Here is a 24,457-nt window from a genome sequence, read left to right as displayed (position 1 = left end):
GACTATAACTTGCCCCAAACTGCATGTGATTATTATAAAGTGGGCATGTCTGTAAAGGGGAGACTCGTGGGTACCCATAGAACCCATTTTCATTCACATATCTTGAGGTCAGAGGTCAAGGGACCCCTTTGAAAATGGCCATGCCAGTTTTTTCCTCGCCAAAATTTAGCATTGGAGTTGGAGCTTTATTTAGCCTCCTTCGTGATGCGCTACTATGACATGGTTGGTACCAATGGATTCCTTTGGCCTTTCTATTTCCATATGATGCCAGTATCTTCTCTCTAGCTTTAATACAGACTCACTACAATTTAAAACTTGCAAGTTGCATCAATGCGTTAAAGAAATTAGTGGTTTTAAAACAAATTTGCATTAATGCGTTATTATCACGTTAATATATGGAGGTCCTTAGTTCTGCTCTACAGGGAATCGTCCTTTTCCACTTTTGTCTCCATTATGTTTTTTCAGTTCGTCTCCTCCCCCTCTTCATAAAGGTTTTCATTTTTCTTTTGCATTCTGCCTATAGGCTTCTATATTATTCATGAACTCCATATTGTTTTGGGCTGATGCAGAATACATGTTTTCCCTCCTATAACCCCACATCCATTCTCCTCTCCGAAGCCTCATCTACAATTTAGCGGGGCTAAACTTCAGGATTACTGTTGGTTACTGCATTAATGATTAATTTTCATTAACCTTTAATCTCCTCATATAGTAGGCCGGTGTGCTCAGTGACATTATGGGAGAGAGAAAGTGTGGCGTAGGTTGTGAACCGAACTTGATCTTTGCCTGCTGACGCCTTCCATGGTATTTACTGCTGTGCTCATATACAGGCATTTTGTCTGCCGAACCAAACCGGTAAACTCTGCTCAGTGAAAGGTTTTTGAAGCTGAGGCTTTTTTTTCCTTCTTCTTAGTTTGAGTCGGGGCTACAAACATAAAAAAATACTTCATTAAAGGATGAGTGTGTAGCATTCAGGGAGATCTATTGGAAGAAATGGAATATAACATAATAAGTATGTTTTCTTAAGTGTATAATCATTTAAAATAAGAATGGTTGTGTTTCTTTACCTTAGAATGAGCTGTTTATATCTACATACGGAGCGAGTCCTCGTCACGGAGCCGGCCGCCGTGTTTCTACATTAGCCCAGAACAGACAAATCAAACTCTGGCTCTAGAGAGGGACATTCACGTTTTTGGCGTCGGCCACCGTAGTTCTCCTACACGCTTAGCAAATGGGAGACGTTTCAGTTGGTTGCAATTTGCAACCTCACCGCTAGATGCCGCCAGATCTTACACACAGCAGCTTTAAATGTAGAAGTCTTACGTTCAAATTTGACTTAAGTAAAAGTTAACAATTGTCAGTTAATCCAATTAAATCCCCCAAATTGGATTAATGAGATGATGAAACCACACGATTCGACTCTTATCAGGCCATTAAATAGGCATTATTGGTCGCTATAAGCACCATAGATGTGGGTAGATTAGGGGCCTACTACGCCAACTACATAGAAGTGAAAGCGAAACTTAAAAGCAAAATGTTCTAACATAAAAACAAAATGCAAGCTTTGAAGCAACTATTTATTTTCGACTTCTCAGAGAACACAGATATGTGGGATATGTTTTGAATGAGCAGACAGATTTGAACATGACCAGAAATCTTGCTGAAACAGATAAGAGCTTTTTAAATCCTGGGGTTTATAAATTCATTAAAATGCATTAAATGCACAAACGACACATCTGCACCAATAGTATTTAAGAAGCTGTGCACAGTATTTCTGGCTGTATGCGTTTCAAAGTTCTTTATTTGTGTGAGTTTACAGTCTCTTTTCAGTAGAAACAGCAGAATGTGTTGTCACGGACTCATGACAAGAACACATTTTGTTCTTGAGACTCGGTATAAAAGTAATAATTGGAAAGTGCATCAGTAAGCAGGAACAGTGTGTGCACAGTTTTACCTTTATACATAATGTATACTGGTGAGAAGCCTTCCTCTAGATATAGATGTGTTTAGTTATATTCCTTAATTCATTGTGATTGACAATACTGATTCTCCCTCTCCCCTCACAGTGACCTCCTCCGTCTTCTCTGAGATTTTCTTCTGAGTGACGGCAGCATGAATCCGCTCGTCTTTGAGAAGGTAAAGTCTAACTTTCTGTTACTTTCTGTACTTTCTTTCTTTCCCCAGCTGTTTTCTCACAGCTGTCTTTCTGCCAATCTCATCCCCTCTCTCTGGCTCTTGCCATCATCCGCCCTGATATTAGAAGTCACTGAATTCTGTGCCAAGTAATCTACCTCATCAAATGTGATGGCATGCAAATGAGTTGATTATTACATGGAAGCAATCAGCGGTGCCCCTTTTAGTCGTTGTATTGGAGCTAAAACTGGCTGCCGACCTTCTCGCATGCTATAGGGATGACACTGAAGCCAAGCATTAGTGAAATGGGGTGACTCGTTATGCATCAAGTGTGATTATTACTCAACTCTCAGCAGACACTTGTAAGATGTGTATAATCCATATTGGTCGTATGCTGTAAAACCTTGTATTTTAGATAGACTTTACTACAGAGGCATATTCTTTTTTTTTTTGCTTTGATTAAAGCTGCAGTCAGAAACATTGAGCAAATATGATAAAAAGTTATTTTATAAAACGGTCACTATATCCTGACAGTAGTGCAGGAGACAGGTATTCTGAAAAAAAAGTCATGTTCCTCTGTGTTCTCCGGTGCTCCTAATGGCATCTGCAAACCTTCGCAGACCAAAGGAAAACAACCAATCAGAGCCGAGGAGTCGCTAAGCAGCTGTCAATCACTGCTCGCAAAGGCAACGCTGACCAAATATGAATCAATATTCTGTCACTGTAATGCCTATTTCTCTCCTCAAATGTTTTCAGAAACATATTTTAGAGTACTGTTTAAGGCGGGCCCGCACTAAAAGATTTTTCAAATCTTATCAGATTTTAGAAAATGTGAGAGACCCCACACATAACGACACGTTTTAACAGTTTTGTTCCTATAGTGTGTGGAGAGCAACAATTTGGCCAAAACAGCACCACACACTAACAGATTCCATTCGAGACCAACAGTAGTCTTGACTAAAAAAAAATAAAAGGCGGAAATCTCACAAAATCTCTCGTGATCAAACAAGACTTTAGTGTAAAGAAACATGTCGGACGACGGGCAGGAAGAATTAGTGATGTTAGTTTTTGCACTACTTTGTACTGAAAATTAACAAAGGACGGATGGATGAAGTCATGGAGACACGTTAAATGAACACTCACGCATATGAAGTGGTCATAACGGCGGTTGTTGTCCTTCTGCTTCAGTCAGCTTGGTCCTCAATTGGCTATCGTTCGTTCCCACATGACTGCGTCATCGGCTGTCCTCGGGGTTCCCCTCTTTAATATTTACGATTTGTAATCGGTGCGACCAGGATGGACTTCTGAGGCGATAAGAGGATGTAAAAAACACTCTTAACATACCTCACTCTACAAGAATATCTAGAAAGATAATCTTTAGAACCATCAAAAAATGTTGGTTTTGCTGACGATTGTTGGGGTGAATCGGGCCCAAAGTCATCCTTCGGTGTGGTGAAATCTTCCAAATGCCATTAGGAGCACTAGGAGGACACACAGGAACATGATTTGTTTTCCCCCACAGATTATCTGTCTCATGCACTACTGTCAGGATATAGCGACAGTTTTATAGAAATAACCCTTTTTTTTCATATTTGCTCGACTGCAGCTTTAACATTAAAAACAAATGTTGAACATGGAGAAGTGAGGTTTTCTTTAAGCCACCAAACATGTAATTATGCAGAGTTCATGCACGAATCATTTTCTATTAGTCACCAACAATGTCTCGCTGATACACTCCTTTGTGAGCGGGGTCAACGTCAGCTCCAAGGGTCAAGTTAATTATCCTTTACTTGTGGTCTGGTTTTCATCCATCTTTAACCTTTGACTTCCCTCTTGACCTCTTATGCAACCCGACTTTTGCTGTGTGTGTGTGTGTGTGTGTGTGTGTGTTTGTACTCGTAAGCCCATTTCTGTGTGTTTCCGCTTGTGTGTGTGTGTGTGTGTGCTAAAGACCTGTCTGCGCACCAGACACCGAGGCAGTTTCATTAGGACTGCTGGTTCCCAGGAGGGGGGCATGTGAATAATTACCAATTAGACTGTTGTCAAGAGCCAGTGGTGGTGCAGCGCTGTGGCAGCCGTGGAAAGTTAGGGTGGGTGTGTGCATGCCTACGTACTTGTTTGACATGAGTATGAGCGTGTGTGTGTGTGTGTGAGGCTTTCTGATTGCACTCCCCGAGCACTGGAGCGTGCGGTCGTGGCTGTTAAATACAGAACGTTGTTTAATCTAATGCTTCAGTCACTTGCTGGGGTTCTTGTCAGCTTTGTCAGCTAATTATAAAGTAGCCACATGGATTACACACTCTTTTTCTCTCTCTAATTTTTTTTTTTTTTGATATTACATCCCATCGTCTTTTCCTCTCCTCCTCCTCCTCTCCTCTTTCTGTGTTTTCACTGTACGAGCTGACATGGGTGGAATGAAAGACATCTCATTGAATAGCTTTGAGTGTTGACAGACGGAACCGCTGTGTGTAAGTGACCTTGTTTTTCTTATGATTTGAGAGCTTATTTATCAAAACCTGCCACGATGAACAACCTAACCTTTCTCGATAAATACCCAGACTCTCTGAGAAGAATCTGGGTTTTATGTATTTCTGAAAACATTCCGATAAATGTCATATTTTTGCCTGAGCTGAATCTTTACACACAAAATATATCTAGGGCTGTCAATCCATTAAAATAGTTAATCACCATTAAGCGCAAATACATCTTTTATCCGTTCAAAAATGTACCTTTTGTCAAGTATTAAATACTCTTATCAACATGGGAGTGGACAAATATGCTTGAATGTATGTATATATTTATTATTGGAAATCAATTAAGATACGAAATAATGACAAAAACATCCAGAAACCCTCACAGGTACTGCATTTAGCATAACAAATATGCTCAAATCATAACATGGCAAACTCAAGCCCAACATGCAACAACAGCTGTCAGTGTGTCAGTGTGCTGACTTGACTATGACTTGCCCCAAACTGCATGTGATTATCATAAAGTGGGCATGTCTGTAAAGGGGAGACTCGTGGGTACCCATAGGACACATTTTCATTCACATATCTTGAGGTCAAAGGTCAAGAGACCCCTTTGAAAATGTCCATGCCAGGTTTTCCTCACCAAAATTTTGCGCAAGTTTGGAGCGTTATTTAGCCTCCTTCATTACAAGTAAGTATGACGTGGTTAATAGATTCCTTATGTTTTGAGTTATTATGGTGTTAACTTTGACAGCCCTAATTAAAACTCATAGTATGATTTCAAAAAGATGAGTGTTTCTGCTCTTAATTTCCGGAACAGCTTTATCTGCTCTTACAGTTTACTCTTTATGCACCGTTTCCCCGTTTTATCACATTTTATTGTCGGCCTCTTTGCCTGTTTATATATCTGTATTTGGTGTATCTTATTTAATGTGTCTCTTCTAGTTTTCATTTTATTGTAAAACACATTGTAATGCTGTTAAGAAAGGTGCTATAAACGTGCATTTTATTGTTAGTGATATTACTTTTTTGGAGAGTTTTTAAATCAGATAGACCATAATCATAAAAGCAATCTCACAGTCGCTCAGACGGGAGAGGAGCGAAACAGATAACCGCTGTTTATTCTGACTTACGGTCGTGCTTAAAGGCCTGTTATGTTTTATTATAAAAAAAAAAGAAAACAATATGATGGAGAGAATAGAGCTTCTCTAACAAATAGGTTGATGAAAGAGGGCGAGGGCTCTTTTATTCTCCCAGGATTCACCTGCGTGGGAAAAAGGAGATAATACAGTGCGGTCAAACTCACCTCCTCCTCCTCCACCCTGCAACATCTCCACCCTTCCTCACGTTTCCCTCGTTTTTCATTCTGCTTGGCTCGCTCCTTGACAGGGTGAGATGGGATGAGAGGAGGAGAGGCAAGGTGGTTGGTTGATGGGTTGCATTGTCAGCTCTCTTTTATCCTGCTCTCTTCATCCTCCTCTCACCTTGTTCTGCATACCTTTGTCTCCATCTCCTCACCCCTTTTGTCCTCCTCTCATCTTTATTTTACCTACAGCTGCTCTGTTCCCCGCTTCTCTCTCGTTCAGCTGTTTCTCTTCCCTACATCTCTTTCCTGCCTGCTTGCCCCCCCGAGAGATGAGGAGCATTTCAAAGAGAGGAAAAAGTGAGTGTCAGACGTTGTTCTGTGGCTCGGACCATCATAACATGTTACAATATTTCTCAATCTCCTCCTCTATTTTTAATTTTCTCTCTTCGACGGTTTCTCTCCTTTGATTTCTCTCCTTTGCTCCAGGAAAACAATCGCCTTCGCTCTCCTCGTCTTACTGAGTCATCTCCCCTTTTTCTTGTCTCTCCTGCTCATCTTTTTATACCACCTCCTACCTTTATCTCCCACGCCAGGAAATATAAAAAAAGAGCAGTGTTTAGCCACAGAGAGGGAGAGATTTGTACGCCGGAAAATACAAGACATTTGAACTCTTCATCTCTCTTTCTGTTATTTATTTCTCATTTTCTCATCAGCAGCTCTCTTTTTCTAACGCCTTTTTTCTCCTCCGCTGTTCGTCTGTATATCACCACCTCTAGCTCTTTGTTTGGCACTACAGCCGTGTAAAGCCCGGGGCAACAAACAAGACCCAGCCGGAGGTTCAACTACAACCCTAAGAGGAGGGCTCGATAGCGTTTGAAGTTTTTAGCCATGCTAACGGCGTGTCAGCGTCTTGGCCGGTCGGTCCACCGCTTTCAGTCTAGACTGAACTATCTCAACAACTAGTGCATTGTTTGCCATGAAATTTTGATATTAATGTTCCCCAAATGATGAAGCCCCTGTCGTTGATGATCCCCTGACTTTTCCTCGAGGGCCATCATGAGGTTGCAATGTCACAACTACTTTTGGATGGACTGCCATGAAGTTTGTTACAGATATCATATCTATATGGTGTCCAGATGCAGGCTGGTCTCATACACTGTTTATAGCTTTGCCTACAAAAAGTAATGGACTGTAATTTGTGTATGTTCCATGAAATCATATAAGACCGGTGTTCGTGTCCCGTGTGAAACCAGAAGTCAATGTTGATTTATTTGTCAAGTAACATACGTACTTAAGTAACACCACTTCCGGAGTTTAACCCAAACCAAGTCGATCTTTTCCTAAGCCTAACTAAGTTGTTTTATTGCCTAAATCTAAGGAAGCTGTTTCCATGAAGACAGAAGTTTATTTTGAAAAGACTGTCTGCATGTAATGAGCGGAAACTGACACGTGTTGCTGGACATTCGTAAGAAAACAAAAAAAGGAGGATTAACTTTTTTGTAAGATATCATACAAACTGTTGTATGAGTATACGTTGCCAGACGGTATACCCTAACGACTAACACACTAAACTTGAAATGGTTAAAAAAATAACACCTGCTAAAATCAGCGTATTAGCATTGTCATTGTGAGCATGTAAGCATGCTGATGGTAGCATTAAGATTACCTGTGGTTTGCTGTGCGTAGCCTAACGGAGGCATGGCTGTAGACATAAGCCAGGTTTCCATCCAAATGTGTCGCAAATCTTTACAGAACTTTGAGAAAATCGGCAAAAGAAATGTGAATGCATGCTTGTTTCCATCCACTACTGTTATGCGATTAATAGGAGTTGATTCATAAGCAGTAGGTGGCGCCAATACTCTATTCGGAAAAAACACTAATACCATCGCAGAAGAGGGTACAACAAGATGACGTAATTAAAAGAGCACTCAAATGGTGAAAGACTCAATGGAAATATGACATTTGTTTCATGTATTAATGTGAGGAAGGTTACATCAGATCTGTGTGGAGCAATAAGGAGTTTTAATCTGCCGCTATTTTTCGTCTCTTCAGCGAAGCAGAAGCTTCAGCGGACATTGAAGTCACATGCTTCATGTACGTCATCATTTGTTCGCTTATTGCACTTCGTCACATTTTTCTTTTATCAAAACACAAACTTTTCCACCTCAGCCAAGCGTAAAAACTTTTTTTCGAATTTTCTGCATTTCCACTTTATGCAAATTGAAAGTGAGCATTAAAACAGGTGGATGGAAACGCACCTAGGTAGTCTTGCGTAATATTAGAACTGATATGTTACCTGAGTTTGGGTAACTAACATTACATTTTATGTAAAAACATTGTATTTCCTTCAACAAAAGAAACCAAACTTCTCAAATGTTACATGAGGACACAAGAGAGAGAGATATTGCCAGGAACATCTTGAGATAATCACATCAGAAAGTATTTTTTTAATTTGATGAGCACTCTTCCTTAAGCTCTCAAACTATCACAAAGAAATTCTCACATGAGAGAAACACTCTCACTCTCTTCATCGCGTGTTGTCAGGCGGCATATGTGTGCATGTGCTGGGTTGAAAAAAGTTTAAACACTTTTTCCTCAATAAGATGTGAATACAGGTGTGAGTTTGTGTGTGAGAGAGACAAAAGTGCAAGATTTCCCCTGTTAGTTGAGCGTGTCAGCTCTGTCAGGAAATGAACTCGTCTCCCAGCCTCACGCCACCGGCTGCTACTGCTGTTCTCTCCACCTCCTGCTCCTCTCTCACACTTCTTCACTCTTCCTCCATCGCTCCTCTACGCCCATCAGACAGAGAAAGAGAGGAGAAACTCGCACACGCACTCGCATACAAACGTCATCACATGATGCTTAACTCACTCACACAAATCCTTTTTATCCTACAAATCAAACACAGAAACACTACAAATCTGAGCAGGTTTGTGTGGTTGAGATAAAAAGTAGTTCTTGAGTTCTCATCAGGAGATTGACAAAGTGGTTCAGGGGATTGAAGATTAACATTTCCCAGATTAGAGCGGCGCAGTGGGTTACTGTGACTTAAGTGTAAACCCCATCATGACTCACCACCAGGACAAACTGAGTAGACCCGGTGACCCAGTCCCCAGATGATACCTCTCTTACTTTCACTCTCTCTTTCTCTTTATCTGCTGTATCTCTCTCAGTGTGTGTGTGTGGTGGAAAATGTGGCGATACTCAAATGTATGCAGCAAACCTGAGTTTGGCTGATGAAATGAAAGAAATCCTCTGTAGAATATTTGCTCCAGACTCCAAGCTAACTTTTTTAGAATGACATCACCTATTGATTATTTAGTAATAAAAAGTTATGGTAACACTTTATAATAACCATCATTAAAGTGGCAGTAGGCAGTATAATATAATAACCTTTCAGCATATTGTAATTCAAGTGTTCTGAGAGAAAACTAGACTTCTGTACCTCCTCATGGCTCTGTTTTCAGGCTTTAAAAAACCTGTGACAGGAGACTTTGACCAATCACAGGTCATTTCAGAGAGAGAGAGCGTTCCTATTGGCTGTGCTCCGGTCATGTGTCCTGAAATTGGCGTTCCTTCACCAGATTTCACAATGTCGGCTGCGTCACAAACTTTCTCATTTTACAGCTAAACCGTGCACCACAAGATGATTCTGAAAACATTTGAGGAGAGAAATAAGCATTTACGTAACATAATATTGATTCATATTAGATCAGCGCTGCCTAGTTTGACCGTTTGGTCGGAGTTCGCGACTGATTGACAGCAGCTCAGAGACAGCAGCTGGACAGCAGACCTCAGATCAGCTCTTACTGCTTGCTTTCCTCCAGTATGTGAAATCTTGCAGATGCAGTTGGGAGCACCGGATGACACAGAGGCACGTGTTTTTTTTTTCAGGTTACTCGTTTCATGTACTACTTTGTATCATAATTTGACATAACAGAGATATTATATATTGCATATTAGAGTGCTGAACGGGCCTGACATTTTGGCCTGAGTTGGACACGGCCCAGATCGTTCTAGTCTGAGCTGTAGCTCAAAACTCTTATTAATCAGCATGCATTACTGTCAATGTCATTGTAATTTTAATATTGAAAGTAATACTTCACAATGGTATTGGTCATTTCATGTTTTTATTGTACTACTTATGTTTTAGGGTAAAACCTGGAACAAACTCACGGTACGCACAGAAAAATGTGCTGGGCCCAGCTCCAATTGTCAAGCTTTAAAAAGGGGGTTGTTGTAGCACATAATATTGTAAATCACTTATTATTCTGAGTTACAGCTGCTGGTAATTCTCTTGACAAAATGCAAATCACCCAGCAGCAGTCAACATGTAGAATGCAAAATGAAGTTTTGACGGAGCTCATTCTCCCCAAACTTTTCTGTTTCCTATTAAATGTCAGATGGAGCGGTGCCAGATGGCCGCAATCCAGATGTTGGTGTGTTCAGTCCTGTTTTGTGTGTCTTTTTTTCTGTGTGATTAATTGTAATAAGTGATGGTGTTCAGTGTTGCCAGTACCAGGCAAAAAAAACAACAAAAAAAAACACGTTGACTGAACTCAATGACCGTCCCGAAGTCCTCTTTCATTTAACGATTCCTCGTCTGGATTTAGGGGCTGTCGCTATCAATTAACTTCCCACCCATCAGTCACAGCTGGAGAGGAGCACAAGGTTGGCTGAGGGGAGAGTGGGGGACACATAGATCATGTGGTTGAGAACGAAGGGAAAAAAAACAAGAGGAGGGAAGCAAAGGAGAGGAAAAAAGACAGTGATATATACACACATGTGCACACTTGAGGCCGACTGCTACAGCACCGTGGATGGATGGATGGATGGATGGATGGATGGATGGATGGATGGATGGTGGTGGTGGTGGTGGTGGTGGTGGTGGTGGTAGTGGTGGTAGTGGTGGTAGTGGTGGCGCTGGGGGGGCGGGTTGTATAATTTGATTTGGATTTAGTGTTGCTTGGAAGAATGACACAAATTCTACAGGGATTAATCCGGCTTTAATTCAATCTGGCCGCCACAGCCTGAAATAGCCCCGCTCCGGTCCTGCTGTTCCTCTGTGAGAGCACAGCTGCACCTGGCATGGGGTCCAGAGGCCGCACATGTAGGTGTGTGTGTGTGTGTGTCTCTGTGTGTGTGTGTGTAACTGTAGATGTGTGAGCATGAGGGAAAATATGATTTATTCAATTGTGTATGGATTTGTCTGTGTTTGCCTGAACTGTATCCATGAGAATGTGTGTGTTGTGGCTATCAGACCGGTGAGAAACAGACAATACAGCTGCTTAGACGCTACAGTACTGCAGGCTGAATTGCTGTTCAGTGCTTGAAGGGAAAAAAATAAGTGCTGGTACTCTCTTTATTCACATGTTGGCAACTTGTTCCTATTTATTCATTATTTCTCTTAGCATTTTATTTAATTTTATTGCTATTGTTATACTAGGGCTATGCATCCTCTATAGTAGACCTGTAATACTCCAATAATATTCCATCTGGAACATTATAGGATTAAAGTGGTGTGTTTGTAGATAGTTTTAATACTTAAAGTGCTTTCCTGTGTTATTTGTTGCATCGCTCAATGTAAGGGGTTTATTTCACAACAATGACCGGCTCGCTGTACATTATCCCGCCTTATTACACGACTACTTACTTAAGAAATCAATAATTTGCCACAAAAATGGTCCGCCAGAGTCCGACATCAGAACTGCGCCCATAACAATGGTCTGTTATACATAGCAACGGTCTGTTATAAGGAAATAACAGACCATAGAACATCGTGACTGACTAATCAGAATCGAGTATTCAACCAAACTGTGTAATAAAATATATTATAGGATGTTTATAGCCTGGAATCAACACCAGACAGACAGACAGACAGGCAGGTATAGATGCATAACTGAGCTATACCCAGTCAGGATGCTCCTACATATATATAACAGTGACTAAAAGATACTAGGAGATATTGGGTTTGGAGGTCCTCCCTCAAGAAAATTTGACCGAAAAGGTTTTTGACTTAAAACTATGCAATTTTTTTCATCATTTGGGACAATTATTATTACTAGTTAAATGATTATTTATCACAGCCTTCGTCTGGACATTCAATTCAGCACGAAAAATTGTCCAGATACTACGAGCGATGTCACTCTCTATTAAATAGAGAGAGGGATATTGATTAATTGTCAGTTACTGTTGATTTTGACCGGTGAAAATAGGTTGGAGGTGCGCAGAACTTTGCATGAATAGATCTGAAACTGAAACAATCTGATGTCCGCTCATTTGCATCATGTCCAGTTAGGAAGAGGTGTTATAAGGTGTGGCGCAAATACGCTGTGCGCTGCGCCGTTATGAATCGCTATTATGAATCTCCCAGAGAACCTGATATGGAGAGGGCAGAGAAGAGTACCTGCAGCTTGTGAGAAATTTTGAAACGCAAGAAAAAGTCACGATACGTCAAGTAGTAAAATGTAGAAGGGGCGGTGCTGCGTACCGGTGAGTACCGGCCCACTTTGAACACCGACTACAAGACATTTCTTTGTCCCAGATTGTTGTCATGTTGACGTGAGGTTTGCACAAACTACACCTCATCTCAGATGGGACGTACTGATCACAGGATTAATGTATTCCAGTGAGAAAGATCTGTGACTGGGGGGAAATGATCGTGAAGACAGAAAACATGCGACAAGTGACTCCCTGTGTATTCCCATTAACTTTCCTGGCCTAGTTTCCTGTTGTCTTCTAATTGGATGCTGTTCATCTTTGTTTCAACAGACTCTCCTCCGAGGTGCTGCAACTACAAGTGTTTGCAAACTGCTACAGTGTGTGAGGCACTAGGCTTAATTGGAAAAGAAGGAATCATATGTGTTTCTGTTGGCAGTTTTAGACATTAGATAATAGAGTCTATAGAGGTCATTTTGGGATTACAGTGTGTCTGCTGTTGTACATTAGCCTGGTAGGGCCTCTTCCCAGTGTTCAGCCAACAGGGGACATATAATACTGTCTTTTTTTCTTCTGTCTCACACACACACACACACACATGCTCTCTCCCAGCATCTGCCTCATCAGCATTGTTTGGCTCGCGGCCTACAAGCAATCTACAGTTCACTACAGTTTCCTCCTAAAGGGGTGGTTGTCTGATGATTTGGATCACACATCTGATGTTAAAACATTCCTAATCACAACGGCTGCGGTCTCTTTACATCTGCACCTGTACTCAAAAGGCCTATGAAAATAACTGGACTGAGAGTTTATGCTGGTGCTTTCGGAGTCCAGACCGTTTAATGTTCCGATAAACTGTGTGAAAATACGGTTGCTTTGGTCCTGTGGCTTATTAAACAAAACATTAAAAGCTTTAAAGGGAAAGTTCGGATTTTTTTGAAGTGGGGTTGTATGAGGTACTTCTCCATAGTCAGTGTATTACCTACAGTAGATGAAGGTCGGCACGCCTCCAGTTTGGAGAAACAGACAGAAATACAAGGACAGGAGCAAAGCAAAACATCGTCAGACAGCCCTTCCCAACAAGGAATTGAAGCTGTTCTCTCTCTCTTCGAAGCCACCAGACTCCATTTTACCTCGCAGAACACGGGAGTTGCTGATCTACCGCTGCCTCGATCGGTTAGTTGTTTGCGTTATTGATTGACTTTGGTGAATCCGAACTAGGCGAAAGGGCGCTTTTACAAGCCATAGTCTGTTCGGTTAGTCTAAATCAGAGTGAAATTGATACTTCTGGTTTGTTTTCTATTTAGTCTGTTTTCTGTTTCACAAATTAAAGTGTACCAAATAAAAATGTGTTTGCTGAGGGGCATGTACGAAGAAGCAAATTTATCTTTTTCATCTCGAGAGCTGCCACTTCTATGCAGGGAACCGCAGACTTTGATGTATTGCTGTCGAAGTGTTATCACTTTGACTCAGCATTGATCTCCTGTGCGCACAAATCCCTTCTCTATTTCATCTCTAATGACTTTATAAATGTCACTATTTCTGTTCTCTTCAGCCCAGATGTCAAGCAGACATTGGACTTCTGCAGAAGTCCAGGTCAGTCCTCTCCCACTCATGTTCAGAGTTTGACTAAAACGGACTAAATATTGGCTTGTGAAAGCGCCCTAAAACACCAAAGTCGCACACAACAACACAAACAAACTAACCGATTCAGGCAGCGGTAGACCAGCAACACCTGTGTTCTGCAGGTAAAATAACAGTTTTTGTCAAAGAAGTCTGGTGGCTTTGAAGGGAGCATAGATGGATATAATGGCTTCAGTTACCCATTGGAAAGGGCTATCTGACGGCAAGGTTAACCGGTGAAAATATTCTAAATATAGCGTACACTTTAACTGATATAGATTTTTTAAGTTGGCCTTTCTTTTAGGTGACTAAAATAGGTTTTGCTGCTGCCCATGTCCACAGCAGTAGGCTACATTGCCTATTTTCTGTGCTAGTACTGTTTCTCCAAACTGGGGGCGTGCCGATCGCCATCTACTGTAGGTAATCCGCTGAGTATGGATAAATACCTCATGCAACCCCACTTCATCAGAAGTATACCTTTAAAGCAACAGTAATGGCCCACTGTGTTTTAGCAGATCTGGACAGGACAAATAACATACTAAATATCTTGCTATTTGTACAACCTTCAAAGTAAGTTGGTGAAAAGCTCAAAAGCAAAACTGATTCAACCGGTTAATTTTTAAGTTTATGAATCAATGTTTCGACATCTTGCCCTTTTTGGGATTACCTTGAAACATTGAATTCAGGACTATCCTGAAGAAATTAAGATTCATAAAAACAAAAATAAGGATTCTTTCTGAATGTGCAGCTTTCCCCTTTAATATTTTGATATCGACGAGCAACCAGACTAGACCTCACTGGAATAGTTCTTCATTATCATTAAATTATTCGTACAGCCTTACCGGTATGTAGTCGGACTAAAAATGCGAAGCTTGTCCTGGTGGTACTTTGGCAAAACCTGTATGTGCCCAGCAAACTTAATGCCATAATACATAATTAGATATCGTGAGTTGTGTAAAAGTGTGGTGCCAGAATAAAGTAAAAGAATGAATGGTCTTGTGTTCCCATGTGAAATATAAAAGCAAAAATGCATTAAAAAAAAAAGTCAGAATCCTTTTATAGCCGACAACATATGCACATAGAAGACATTTGTCACTGTGTGCCCGATGTTCAGCCAAGGAGAGGTGGCCTTTGAACAGCACACCAGATGACTCCCACATAACAAATCGGCAGCAGATGCTTCTAATACGATGACAGATGACAAGAAGAGTATGATATATAGTGTGGATACAACTGCCGCTGACTTGGTTAGAGATGGATGGATAAAGACAGAAAGAGAGGGATAGGGAATAGATGGATAGAGCAAAAATATGACTGGAAATGCAAAAGGGTGTAAAGATGTGAAATGCATATTTTAAATAGATCTGAGCCAGTGTAGCGGAGTTAATGATTACACTTGCCATTACTAACTCTGTCTTAATATGTTTATATGTATGTACACTGAATGAATGTATTATATGTCATCTGTTTCAATATTGTGTTATTTACTTTATTATTTAATTATTATTCATTTTATATATTATTTACTTTATTATTTAATTATTATTATTCATTTTATATATTATTTACTCTGATATCTGATTATAATGGAGGTTGCCATGGAGACCGTTGTGTGTATGTAGCATTAGCGCCCTCCACTGCGCCCCTGCAGACTTGACAGGTGCACCCCGCATCTGGTCAACAGTCTGCATGTGCCGTCTCCGTGGTAGGTTGACTTTGAATTAGCTCCGTAAATATAAAGAGCATAAGCCTTGTTTTTATGGGTAAAATTGTGTTTCTGTAAATTGTATGTCGAGCTAAGCTTACAAAGTACTAGAGAAAATGCTGAATGTTGATATTAGTTGCCTCTTTGATTGTACTTTGTTGAACACGCCACGTTGTCGGTGACTTTGCTAGCTTAGTTAAAGCTAGCTGGCTAATCAACAGCAACTTCAACTGATATCATTTTGTTTTAGCATCTTTGAGAAGCTTTGCCGCTGTGAGACTGACTGTGGGAGATCTAACATCATCTCTGTATTATCAGAATAAATGGCGAGTTGGAGCCAAACGTGACGGTGTGTGGACATCATTAATAACACAACGCAAAGAGAGAGTACACAACTGCTACACCAGCAGATAAAGGTTAGGATGTGGTGACAGCTAGAAAAGTACCCTGTGGAGTTTTTGACCACTAGTGGTGCTATGGAGGTTCTGATTAGTGCCCGTTTTGGTCATATCTTGTGCTCTACTAGCACACATACAGTATGAGAATGCACATACAGGATATGCACACAAGCATGCAGGTGAAGGTGAACATGTTTCTGCTGATTGCAGAGGGTGATTATGCAAATATTTAGTGAATGCAAGCCATAAAACACCAAGAAGAAACAAAAAATGGAGAGACACATGACTGGAAGGTAAATGAAACTAACATTTATAACTAACAATTCTTTTCATTATCAATTAAAGCTGTGGTATGCAGTTTATGTTTGGCAATATTGGGCAAAAATTCCATAATAACCCTTCAGTATATTGTAATTCAAGTGGTACCTCAGGGTAGCCAGTTTTCTGGAAAGGACTAAAATAAACACCAGAATTTGGAAATACTGCCCTCATCCTGCAGCTCTCCTCTCTCCGTCCTAAGCCCCTCCCACCAGATGAGCAGGTGTATATGCACACGCTACATACAGAAGGCTAACCTGAACAAGTTCTAGTCATTCATTTTAAACATCATCCCGATCATGATCCCACCTGTAAAGTTGAGATGACACACTGCGATTTGAGGTTCTAGCGAGCTACAATATCAGCAAAGGGTTTCAGAGATGGAGAGAAAGCATTGCTAATAGTTTAGCCTTCTGCTAACCGAAGCCCTCACGGCTGCACCGTGATGGCTACAAAAGTCTAAACAATTTCTAAAAAAAGGGAAAAAAAAAAAAAAATCTGGAAAAAATGTCTGAAAAAAAGTCTGAAAAAATGTCTGAAAAATAAATTAAGAAAAATGTCTGAAAAAAAGTTTGAAAAAACAAGTTTGAAAAAAAAGTTTGAAAAATGTTGGAAAACAAAAGTCTAAACAATGTCTGAAAAAGGTAAAAAAAAAAAAAAAAAAAAGTCTTAAAAATGTCTGAAAAAAAGTTTGAAAAATGTTGGAAAACAAAAGTCTGAAAAAAATGTCTGAAAAAAAAGTTTGAAAAAAAAAGTTTGAAAAATGTTGGAAAACAAAAGTCTGAAAAAAATGTCCTTAAAATAAATTCTGAAAAATGTCTGAAAAAAAAGTTTGAAAAAAAAAGCTTGAAAAATGTTGGAAAAAAAAAGTCTAAACAATGTCTGAAAAAGGTAAAAAAAATAAATAAAAATAAAAGTCTGACAAATGTCTGAAGTAAAAGTTTGAAAAATGTTGGAAAACAAAAGTCTGAAAAAATGTCCGTAAAAAAAAGTCTGAAAAATGTCTGAAGTAAAAGTTTGAAAGATGTTGGAAAACAAAAGTCTGAAAAAATGTCCGTAAAAAAAAGTCTGAAAAATGTCTGAAAAAAAAGTTTGAAAACAAAAGTCTAAACAATGTCTGAAAAAGGTAAAAAAAGAAAAAGAAAAAAAGTCTGATAAATTTCTGTAAAAATTTGAAAAATGTTGGAAAACAAAAGTCTGAAAAAATGTCCGTAAAAAAGTTTGAAAAATGTTGGAAAACAAAAGTCTGGAAAATGTCCTTAAAATAAATTCAGAAAAATGTCTGAAAAAAAGTTTGAAAAAAAAGTTTGATAAATGTTGGAAAACAAAAGTCTAAACAATGTCTGAAAAAGGTAAAAAAAAAAAAAGTGGAAAATATCTGAAGTAAAAGTTTGAAAGATGTTGGAAAACAAAAGTCTGAAAAAATGTCCGTAAAAAAAAGTCTGAAAAATGTCTGAAGTAAAAGTTTGAAAAATGTTGGAAAACAAAAGTCTGAAAAATGTCCTTAAAATAAATTCGGAACAAAAGTTTGAAAAAAAAAGTTTGATAAATGTTGGAAAACAAAAGTCTGAAAAAATGTGTAAAAAAGGTAAAAAAAAAAAATGTCTTAAAAATATCTGTAAAAAAAAGTCTAAACAATTTCTAAAAAAGGTAAAAAAAAAAAAAAAAGTCTTGAAAAAATGTCTGAAAAAAAAGTTTGAAAAATGTCTAAACTATTAGAGATGGAGAGAGAGAAATTATGCTAATTTAGCTTTGAGGCTAGCTCACTTGCGCTTGCCCTGCTCCCTGAGCAGAAGCCTAAACTATTAGCAACATTTTCTCTCCATCTCTGAAATGCTTGCATTGCAGTGTAGGCAGTTGTTGCCAATGCTGTAATAGCAACGTTTCCTGCAGGATATTCGGCTGTTGAACAAGACTTTCACCATCTGAAGGGACGTGCACTCGCATCTGCATTTGTAGAACAGCCAATAGGAACGCCCTGTGTCTGAAATGACCTGTGATTGGCCAAAGTCTCCCGTCACACGCAAGATTTTCTGAAAACAGAACCAAGAGAATGTGCAGAAGTCTAGTTTTCTCTCAGACCAGTTGAATAACAGTATGCTGAAAAGTTATTATGGAATTTTGCCCATTTATGCCAAAAATACGCTGCCTACCCCAGCTTTAATCTGTTGATTATTTTCTTAATTAATCCATTAAATGTCAGTAAATAATAAAAAAATTGCATAACAATTTCCCAAAGCGGAAGTAGTTGACATATTCAATATATTGCGTCTTTTATCTGACCAACAGTCCAAAACCAAAAGAGATTTAGTTTAATATTATAGAAGACAAAAAAGGTTTGAGAAGCTGGAACCAGTCATTTTTGGGGGGTAATTTTTCTTAAAAAAAAAAAGACTTATAAAATAATAATTAACTGCTGTCACTCTAGTTTCAGCTTTATATTTACCTCAAATATATCTATAGTATATGACAATATTTATGCAATGCTGTAGTGTAATGTTATCACTGATGTAAATAATGCAGGTTTCAAATATTAAAAACTGTTTTCAGAAATTATTTATGAGGAATTAGATGCATGCAACGCCTTTGTTAGGCCTCGATGACATACAATATGCATTTTGGCAACAAACACTACCCACTTAATATAACTGTTTGTTTACAAGACAGCTCCACAGGGTACCTTTAACGTTAGGGTTAGTAGAAGGGTAAAATTAAGGGCTTCTGATGTTTGGCTGCAACATCTTCTATTGTAAACACCGAGACAAACATCTTTATAGAACATAAATCATTTTAACAACATGCTTAATAATAACTAAATGATACCTATGTACCAACATAAAAGGGTCTTAAATACCAACTACTGTTTCACTGTTTTCCTTCTATCTCAGATCAAAAGGATTCACGTGAAAAACAAACACTGACCCACATTCTTAATGGTCCTTTTTAATTCCCACTGGAGCCACTCATGCTAAAAATATTTACACACGCTGTTATGCATGTTGCTTTGGATAAAAGCCTCCGCTAAATAGCTGATATTATGTTGCGTTACTCACATTTGGATTCACTACTGCTGCCACAAATTAGGACACTCATTATGACTCATTAGGAATGAGGCCTCATTCATAAAGATGAGACTTGTGATAAAATTTCATGTTTGTCTACAGAAATTAGTCGCAAAGAGTTTATTTATGAATCTGGGCCTTGATGATTAATTTCACTGCTCAGATTCAGAGCCAGACTTGAAATACTTTTCCTCACTTTTACTGTTAACGATGCTGTTGCTGGCTCCGGAGAGAAGAGAGGGGAGTACAAATCAACATTTCAGTCTTGCACAGTTTATCAGGCCGGGGAAGTTGAGCTGATATACTACTTTAAGTTTAATGTAACACCACCAGTTGTAGTTCAAGGGTTTGCCCAAGCCCCGCCATGGATTCGGATGATGGTATAATAAAATAAGTTTTTAAAAAATTGTGAATCACCGCATCTAATCATGTCCCATGGTAGCAAAAGAAAGACAGCTTGTAGAGGAGAGAGAAATAGGTTTTTCAAAAAATTGTGAATCACCACAACCATGAGAGGTCCTTCAGCAAACATCATAAACGAGTACAAAAAAATATGAGGCTGATGGGTCCAGTAGTATGCAAGATTAGCTGCGGACAGACAGACAGACACACACACATAACCGAATGCATGATCACCTTCAGGCTTACGCCTGAGCGCAAGCCTACAGTTTTCCAAAAGAATAATTTTAATAAAAATCATCTTAAATACTGGCTATTTAGAAGAAGTAAATGCAGAATATTGCCCCTTTGAATTACCTCTAGCTGTTGTAGCAAACCATATAGCAGCTGCAGAGCAATTAGCCACATTTTGCACTTCTCTACAGTGAAGGTAGTAAATATAATGTAATTATAACCAGTAGTCATAACGGGCAAAAGAAATGGCTCATGAAACTTCGACAGTTGCCATGGTATTCGACCTCCAAATCACTATTCGAATGCTTCGGGTTTTTTTCTTTTCTTTTTTATATATATATAAATATATGAGTATGTAATAATTATGTATAAATCCCAGAATAGCCCATAAAATAAGGAATAATCCCACAACATTATTGATTATTATTAGTTATTCTCAGAGAAATATCGCTGTTTGTTGTGTGTAGAGGTGAGTGTGTGTGTTCAGTAGTGCTGCTGCGTCACATGTGATGATATTTCATTGAATTATTGTCAGTATTTCAGGTTGGAAGACAGTAATATTTAGATGAAGTAGTTATTGACTCAGACACACCCAGAGTCCCGGTTCTCCTCCTGCAGACTGCCCTGCTGCTGCTCTGTGCTCTCATACAGGCAGGCCGGCGGTCCTGGGCTCACCTCAGTGAGGTTCTGTCCTCTGGCCTGAAGTCTGTTGGCCTGCTGTAATTCATCACAACACGCACGTATGCACACACATTGAGATGCACATGATCTGGCCTCATTTCTAGGAGTTTGTGATGTATTTCCATCTGCTGTACTCTTGGTGTTGTATCTCTGTGTAGACACACTCGCACAAAATCTGTGTGCACTTGTGTGTATGTGTGTGTGTTTGTGACTTGACATACCTGCACACACGTAATAAGTGTTTGAATGCCCTTTTGTTGCGGGTAGCTGTACGTCAGTGCAGAGTGTTAGTTCTGCATGGTTAGCTAGGTGACTTGGCATTTAGACTGCTGCTGATAGCAGCACCCTGCGGTAAGCAGAGTGTGTGTTTGTGCGTGAAGGCATATGTGAGCGCTAATCATGTCCCATGGTAGCAAAGGAAAGACAGCTTGTAGAGGAGACTGAGGACGCCCATTAGCTGTATAGCCTAGGGATCGTATGGTTATATTGGAAGTGGGTGTGTGTCTTCTAATTTGTTTGTATCCGTGTGCTTTTGAGCATGTGTGTATGTGTGCATGCGTTTTTGTTTAACTGTAAGCTGTTTGCCTCAAACAGCCAATGTATAACTTTTTTTATTATGAGAAGTAATTCTGAAAAACTAATTTCCGAGACTTAGATGAACTTGATCAGTAAACATTTAATGATAATATTGCTGCCGTTCCCCAGACTTTGTTAGAAAATATAGTCAGTATAAATGAAATCATGATTCTGCCACAGCACGGACTATTTTCTCGCTTCAAATTTATTCAGAGACTGATTTTGGTGAATAGTTTTGGGGACATTTGATGTTTCAGTTTATCCAAATTGAAAATCAGTAGCAAAGTTTAGTCACAGCCCGGCGAAAGTACAAATATTTTAACTTTGGACGGCAATGCTATCCATGTGTGGATTTACAACGGGCCCCCTGGGGACAGACATGCAAAAGACCTGACCAGCTTTCCTACAGTACATAGGAGCAAGACACGGACTTTGTGATGCTTTCTTTGGAGTCAATATGCAACTTTTTGTGATTTTGTGCTTGGTCGTTCTGAGTCTCTTCGTGGTTGTTTTGTGGTCTTTTGAGTCCCTTTGTTGTCATTTTGTGTCGCTTTATGTTTGTTTGGTGTCTCTTTGTAGTTATTTTGGTCTCTATTTAGTCTTTTTGTGTCTCTTTGTAGTTGTTTTGCCTCTCTTTGTGATTGTTTTGTGTCTCTTTGTAGCCTTTTAGTGTCTCTTTGTGGTTGTTTTTTATTCTTTTGTAGCCCTTTAGTGTTTCTTTGTAGTCGTTTTATGTTTCTCTGTGGTTGATTGTGTATCTTTGTGGTTGTTTTGTGTGTCTTTGTAGCATTTTTTTATCTCTTTGTAGTTGTTTTATGTCTATTTGTAGTTTTGTTGTGTCTCTTTGTGGTCCTTTTGTGTCTCTTTGTGGTCGTTTTTTATTTCTATGTGGTTGGTTTGTATCTCTTTGTGGTCTTTTTGTGTCTCTTTGTGGTCGTTTTTTATTTCTATGTGGTTGGTTTGTATCTCTTTGTGGTCTTTTTGTAGTTGTTTCGGTCTCTTTGTAGCCGTTTGATGTCTTATTGTGGTCATTTTGAGTGTATTCCTGGTTTGTACGTGTCTCTGTGAGTGACATTTTGTAGGTGAAGGCCAGGGGAGCCCCTGACACTTTTGGCCCCTGGGCCTGTGCCCGGTAGACCCGTTTAGTAATCCTTCCATCATGCTGTCTACCGTTACCGTTGCCAGTTTTCTCTGCTGGCTTCACCTAATTTTACCGTCCTACACTACAGCTAACACTCTCCACTAAAATGATATCCGATTTCCCGTCTACCGTCTGCCTGATTCCATGTGAATGCAGCATTAAGCTCGGATTTAAGGTGAGCACAGAGAAACGTCAGCAGATGAATGTGAGAGCAGCCTTCTAGTGTCAAAGTCTGCACATACATCCTCCTGCACAGTGGAGCTCAAACATCCACTGAAGAAAGCCAGTGTCTTTGAGTGGAGAGCGACAGAAAATGACAAAAACGTCACTAAAAAACATAAACAAAGTTCATGTAAATCAAATCGCGAGTGCGCACAGTTTAAGCATGTAACAGTAGCAACATGTAACATGTAACACGTAACAGTTGCAGCCGATAGGTGAAGGAAAGGTTCCCATTAATGACAAATTGCATTGTGCACCCGAATAGTTTAGTATGTCTTCTCCAGTCTGGGAGCTGTATTACGTGACAAATTATATTTAACCATTGTGAGTTAATGTGTGGCCTGTGGGATATACTAATGTCTGGCCATGTGTGTGTGTGACTGATTGTGTGGCACAAGCGGGACGTGGTATCATGTAAATGTTTTGGTTCCAGGAGGAGCCGGGCTCTTTCCATAATGGCTATTGACAGCTTTAATTGTAGCTGCGCTGACAAACAACTACAAATCATCCTCCTCTTCATTTACTCCAGTTAGCCTTCGCTCCCCTGCCGCCGCAGCGCGTGCGTAAGCGGAGGAAAGCGGTTTGCCTAATCCCAGCTGTTGCTTGTCCAATATGGTTAGAGGCCAGAGGAGCCGTGCTGTGCATGTACACAGGGAGCGAGGTGTGTGTGTGTGATGCGTTCGCTCGTCTCGGGTTGAGTCTTTGTTGCAGATGTTTTGACAGGTCGGAAAAGAAGAAAGGAAGACATTTCAATTGTTTGGAGTGAAAGGGGAAAAAAATCCTTTAAAATTCTTTTTGAACCCGGCAGCGGATGTCAAAAAAAAGAGCTGATCTAAACCCGCTTAACTGTGTCAACCTGCCCGTCTGCTTCAGTTCTCTTTCTCTGCGTCTGTCTCTCTGTCTGAGGTTCACAAAAAGGTCACGCAGTCATGTCCCGTCTTCCTCCGAGTGTGTTTTGTGTGCGAGTTGGCTGGCTCATGCTTCAGCGAGTCCTCGTTACAGGTGTTTGGATGAGATAGGAAGGGAAAGGAGGGAGACAAAAACATGAAAGATGCAAAATAGTTTGAGGCTTGAGGAGAACTCTTTTTGAAATCTGGGTCCCAAGAATGGATGTTTGAAAAGAACCGATGCTGCCTCAATACTGTCGGGGTTCACGCAGAGTTCAGGCGTACTCGTGTTGATTTTAACTCGTCTCTGGCTCCTCTTCCTCAGCCAGAAGACATTAGCAGCTCTTTTTATCTTTATCTCTGTGCATCAATCCAATTATTTTGTGTGAAATGATGAAGTTTATTAAGAGAAGTTGAAAGGAAACACTCTTTTGAAGGAATTTGTTCTGTAAAAAAATGAACAAGAAATTATTAGTAATGTGGATGAAAACAAATTTGTATGGCGAATTATGAATGCACCTGTCGGAGTGGTATGACAAATCGTTGAAGTGCATTTTAAAGCGGCTCAAAAGTGGTTTAGATGTCCTTGAAATGTCTTTGAAATGTCTGTCCACCAGAGGCTCAAAGAAGTGTCTCGCACAGTGCCGCTGCTTTTTAAAAAGCCGGTCTGCTTCTCCTGACAAAGTTGCTGCATTTAAGGAATCAATTGCAGTTCTTTGTTCGCTGTTTTTTGACAGCTTGAAGTATAAAAGACATCAGGAGACACACCAGCACTGTTTGACAAATACTAATAAATACTTAAAATATTCTTTTTGTCATCCAAGACGCTTTTTTACTCACTAAAATCTCAATCTAATTTTGTG

The sequence above is a fragment of the Sebastes fasciatus genome, chromosome 17 (genome assembly GCF_043250625.1).
Source record: "Sebastes fasciatus isolate fSebFas1 chromosome 17, fSebFas1.pri, whole genome shotgun sequence".
Taxonomy (NCBI): domain Eukaryota; kingdom Metazoa; phylum Chordata; class Actinopteri; order Perciformes; family Sebastidae; genus Sebastes; species Sebastes fasciatus.
The sequence above is the reverse complement of the archived record's forward strand: the minus strand, read 5'-3'. Positions refer to the sequence as shown.